Below are 6,000 nucleotides of genomic sequence, written 5' to 3'. Positions count from 1 at the left end.
GTGTAAAGGGCCGGGCGCGGTGGCTCATGCCTGTAATCCCAGCACTTTGGGAAGCCAAGGCAGGCAGATCACGAGGTCAGGAGTTTGAGACCAGCCTGGCCAGCAAGGTGAAACCCCCTCTCTACTAAAAATATGAAAAATTAGCCGGGCATGGTGGCACGTGCCTGTAGTCCCAGCTACTCGGGAGGCTGAGGCAGGAGAATTGCTTGAACCCGGCAGGTGGAGGTTGCAGTGAGCCGAGATTGTGCCATTGCACTCCAGCCTGGCAGCAGAGTAAGACTGCGTCTCAAAAAAAATTATGTATATATATATATATATATATATATATATAAAATATAGTAAAGTCGCCATCGACAGGAAGATTTTTTACTAACCTTGTTAATGTAGATCATAGAAGTAATAACAATAAAAAGACAATATTTACAAAAATAAATCGACAGACATGCTTAGCAGCAAAACAAGTAAAATGTGAAAATATTGATCTTTGCTTCTTTCTGTTATACAGATGATATCTAATCTTCAAATAAATTGCATCTGAAAATTATTTGCTCTCTTTGTGTCTCATTAATAATAAAATTCTTTGGCTGCAAATCTATGCGTTGGAATGCAGTTTCTAACTGCTGATGCCTTTTTCTTTTTAGATGATTGACCTTTATGTTCAATGCTGTAAATATATTAAAACCTACTGGCACTCTCCATACCTCCTTGCCTGTATAACAAGAGCAAAAAGCACTGACTGTGCATTCACAGGTCACTTTCATAGAATGTTTAATTTTTAAAAAATATTTCGAATCCAGTATTGCTTTTTCTTAAGGAAGTGAAAGAGGTATTGCTTAAATAATTTTTCTGGGAATAGCAGTTTGCTGATTATACATATATGTAATATATAATCAAGAAATAGAATGTTACATATTATGTAATATATAATATAGCATATTATATATTATATAATCAAGAAATAGAGAGAAATCTCTCTCTATCTCTCTCTCTATATATATACATATATACAATCTATATATTGTTATGTAGTCCCTTCTATGTCTATATATATATATGGGGAGGGACTACATAACGATATATAGATTTCAATGCATCACTAACTTTTGTTGTTGCTGCCATTGCTGTTTCTTGCCTATGTTCAGCTTAGCACATTCCCTTTGTGTACAATCTGTGATTTCAGGCACGAAAATAAAGGAAGGTGCATGAAAAAGTCACTTTTCATTATTCTTGAGTGAATTTCTGCTAGAGAACAAGAAAACTCTCAGTAGCTTGTACTGAACCCCTGCTGTCTTTTAAAAGGTCTTCATGCAAATTGGCATTTTTTATATAGGTTACCTTGTGAAGAGAAGCTAATTCGGTGAAGGTCAATTTATCTCAAAGCAAGTGTGAAATGTGTAGTTTGTTGAATTGATCTATTATTTCATTGAATGTTAAAATAAACCACAATTCTGTTCAGGTGAAATCCAATCTCTTAAAATGACAGTGACTCATGAATAAAATAAAATATGTACTTTTCAAAATAATTAAATAATGGGATCTACCCAGTCATCAAATAAATGACTTTTTGGAAACTATTAACAAGAAAGAGTACATTAATGTTCTTTGATTCTTTTCACATAAAGAAAAATGTGGGCCAGGAGTGATGGCTCACACCAGTAATTACAGCACTTTGGGAGGCTGAAGCGGGAGGGTCAACTGAGGTCAGTAGTTTGAGACCAGCCTGGCCACCATGGTGAAACCGTGTTATCTATAAAAATACAAAAATTAGCCAGGCATGGTGGCACCTACCTGTAATCCCAGCTACTCAGGAGGCTGAGGCAGGAGAATTGCTTGAACCCAGGAGGCGGAGGTTGCAGTGAACCGAGATCATGCCACTGCACTCCAGCCTGGGCGACAGAGTGAGACTCGGTCTCAAAAAAAAAGAAAAAGAAAAATGTCTTTGTTTTTATTTTCTATTAGTATCTCAGTGCAGTTTCATTGTGCCCTTCTGAATTATTAAAGATTAATATCTAAAATGATCTCCTCTGTCTTTTTAAAAAGACTCTTTAAATGTAAAATAGAATACAGATGGAAGAAAACTGTAAACAGCAGTCACATGGCTTAGTAAATGCTTATAAATTTTAATAAGGTAAAAACTACAAAATCCAAGAAATATAACAAAGCCACAAACAGTAGAGGCTCCTCATGGGTTCAGATTCAGTCTCAAAACCACCCCTTCCCTCAAGATTAGCCAGCATCCTGACTCTTATATTAGTCATTTCCTTTCATATTATCAACGTTTTATCCTCCAGGTGTGCTTCCCAAATAACAGTTTAGTCTTGCCAACTTTATTTTAATTTTATGTTTCAGTCTTTTTTAATTTACAGATTCCCTTCTGTCCTTTTTATTTCCTTGTAACTTATTTGTTGAAAATCATGTGATGTTTGACCTTTAGGTTTTTCTGCAGTCTGGATTTTGCTGATTGCATACTCATTTCAGGATGTTCCTCTGTCATTTATACTTTTTGCAAATTGCCAGTTGGCCCTAGAGTTTTCATCAGATTCATTTTCAATTCCTTTGGCAAGACTATAGGTATTGTCTTGTTTTATCAAGAAGCACGTCTTGTGGTATAATCAGTGGTTGACCTTCCATGACTAAATCAATTGCTGCTGCCTAGTGAGTAGCAAATGGCAATAGTCAAATTAAAGGTAAAAACACGGTTCAATTACTGCCTGAGTCCACTTGGGCCACTATAACAAATAACCACAAACTAGAAATTTATTTCTCTTACTTCTGGAAGCTGGAATGTCCATGGCCAAGGCAGATTCAGTGTCTGGTCAGAGCCCAATTCCTGGCTCATAGACAGTGCCTTGTTTCTGTGTCCTTACATGGTGGAAGGGATGAGGAATGTCTCTCAGACCTCTTATAAGGGCATGAATCTTATTCACGAGGGGCCCAACCTATTACTTAATCGTTGCCCAAAGGCCCCACCTCCTGAAACCATCCAACTTGGGAGTGAGGATTTCAAAACAGAGATTGTGGGGAGACATGAGTATTCAGACCATAGCAACTACTATTTGGTTTCATAGTAATATAACTCCTTTGGAAGGACAGGATAAATCTTTTCCTTTTATATCTTATTTTAAGGATAATGATTTGCTTCCCTATTATTTTCCTAAAATTGTCTAATTATTATTATTAAGAAATTATGACTTTAAACATATTTGATGAATTTAATTTAGTCTTACATATTACCACTTTTGGAGCTCAAATTGTATCATGTTTGCCCAGTGGCAGCCTCTTCAATATGACACCTGAGTCTTTTTGACATAACCTTTAACAATTTAAAAAAGAAAAGGCATGTCTATTACTGGGCACAAAGATTATTTATCTCAATTTTTATTGTTTATATACATAATATGTCTGTAATCCAATAAAGAAAAGTATACACACATACACACCATGAATATAAATCATCCACATTCAATAGATATCAAAAGAAGAAGATACATAAAGGGCCCAAATGTTGGAATTACTAGGGAAAAAAATATTTATAAATAACTTTTGCATTATAAAGAATCTAGTGGAAAAGGTATCAAATATGCACAACCAGAGATAGAATATTATAATACACAGAAATGGAAACTATAAAAATGAGATTAATGAAAACGCATGCACGCACACACACAAACATACACACATGCATACATATGTGTAAGAAATGAGAATGTCCTCAGTGGGTTATCAGCAAATTGAACACAGCAGAGAAAAGAATCATTGAATTTGAAGACAATTAGTTAAAAGTTATTCCAACTGAAATTTTTTAAAAAGTTGGAAAAAGAAACAGAACAAATACATAACTGATCTCAAAGAAATGAAAACTTATTTCCACACAAAATTCTGCTCATGTGGCCAGGCGCAGTGGCTCATGGCTGTAATCCCAGCACTTTGGGAGGCCCAGGCAGGTGGATCACCTGCAGTTAGGAGTTCAAGACCAGCCTGACCAAATGGTGAAACCCCATCTACACTAAAAATACGAAATTAGCTGGGTGTGTGTGCACATACCTTTAATCCCAGCTACTCAGGAGGCGGAGGCAGGAGAATCAATTAAACCTGGGAGGCAGAGGTTGCAGTGAGCCGAGATCGCGCCATTGCACTTCAGCCTGGGCAACAAGAGCGAAAGTCCGTCTCAAAAAAAAAAAAAAAATCTGCTTATGAATATTCATTACAAATCTTATTTGTAATATCCCAAAACTGGTGACAATGATGTGATGGGGACGTTACACCAAAATATGGTACCTGGGCATTCGAGAAAACAGCAGATTCAGGAAGATCACTCTCACCTTCCTCTTGCTCTTCTTTCCTGAAGCAAGTCATAAAATCTTTATTTCAGAGGCACTTTCCCTATGCTTGGAGAAAAAGTAACATCCATATCCTAGAAGACACAGAGAAGCCAAGAAGAATCTGAATATACAGGCCTTACAAAATTCCTAGAACTTAGTTTATGACCATTAGATCAGATCCCCATTGTGCAATCGTACTTCTACATGACTGTCTACCCTTCATCAAACTTAACATAAAAAAGGATGGGGTTTTCCGTTTCTTTGGGTCTTCATTTTTGAATGCACCTGTGTTACATAACACATATTAAATAAATGTGTATATTTTTCTGTCATTAATTTATCTTTTGTTATAGACATCTCAGCAGTAAACCTTGAGTTGAGTGAAAAAATAATATTATTTTTTCTCTCCTAAAAACATAAATATCCTTCAATAAATAAATTGTTAAACTCTGGTATATCTATTCAATATCCATCCAATTTAATAATAACCAGGGCCGGGCGCAGTGGCTCACGCCTGTAATCCCAGCACTTTGGGAGGCTGAGGCAGGCCGATCACTAGGTCAGGAGATCGAGACCATCCTGGCCAACGTGGTGAAACCTCGTCTCTACTAAAATACAAACAATTAGCCAGGCGTGGTGGTGCGTGCCTATAGTCCCAGCTATTGGGGAGGCTGGGGCAGGGGAATCACTTGAGCCTGGGAGGCAGAGGTTGCAGTGAGCTGAGATCGTGACACTGCATTCCAGCCTGGCGACAGAGCAAGACTGTCTCAAAATAAAAAAAAAATAATAATAATACCCAAACATATGCAGTAACACACGATTAATACATGTAACAACTTGGATGGATCTCAAGAACATTATCCTGGGTGAACAAAAGTTAATCTTAAAAAGTTGTGTGGCTTCATTTGTATAACATTTTCAAAATAACAAAATCAGAGATATGGAGAAATATCAGTGATTGATATGGATTAAGAAAGGGGTGAGAAGCAACTTTAAAAGAATAGCACAAAGTATTGCCTGTCAATTTCCAACTTTTAAATTTTATTTTTGATAGCACTTTATATCTATATATACATATATAGATATATATAACTTTTTATTATTACTCCCACATTTTGGTGGCTTCATATTTTTTTATTTATTCAATATATTTTAATACACTGTGCTGTACTTGTCATAGATTTTTTAGATTGAAATTTAATTCACTTGTTTTTCTTCTTTATTTGGGAAGTGAAGTTTATGGATTTTCCTCAGTGGATTTTTCCAGATTGATTACAGAGATTCTAGTATGTTGGACTATCTTTACTGCTATTTTTGATGTTTTGCAATTATATATACTTGTGTCTCTCTTAGGCAGAAACATAGTATAAAGGCATGTTTTCTTTTTGACATGTGGATGGGGGCTTTTTTTTCAGTTGTGTTTAATTTTTGATTTTATTGCATTTTGCTCCAATATTTTTATATGATTTTCATTTTTATAATTTATAGAATTATTTTAGTATGGCCTAAGATATGGTCAATAACAATATTATTTTTAATTTAGCTAAAAACTCTATTCCCTAATAATAGAAGAATTCAATATATGAGACTGTGTGTATATGTGTGAATATATATATATATATATAGTGTGTGTGTGTATATATATATACACTTAAAAATATATATATATACACACTTT

The 6,000-nt window shown here is 35.3% G+C and overlaps 1 long non-coding RNA gene across 1 annotated transcript in view; it reads right to left on the bottom strand.

The window, feature by feature from the left end:
* Positions 1–4,283: 4,283 nt before the first annotated feature.
* Positions 4,284–6,000, bottom strand: part of LOC107967937 (uncharacterized) — a 38,884-nt gene continuing 37,167 nt past the window's right edge. Inside the window, exon 3 of the long non-coding RNA XR_008538854.2 lies at positions 4,284–4,414. This is a non-coding gene — a long non-coding RNA (uncharacterized LOC107967937). The remainder of the gene's footprint in view (positions 4,415–6,000) is intronic.

The sequence above is a fragment of the Pan troglodytes genome, chromosome 14, assembly GCF_028858775.2.
Source record: "Pan troglodytes isolate AG18354 chromosome 14, NHGRI_mPanTro3-v2.0_pri, whole genome shotgun sequence".
Lineage (NCBI taxonomy): Eukaryota > Metazoa > Chordata > Mammalia > Primates > Hominidae > Pan > Pan troglodytes.
This window is presented reverse-complemented; position numbering and strand designations above follow the sequence as displayed.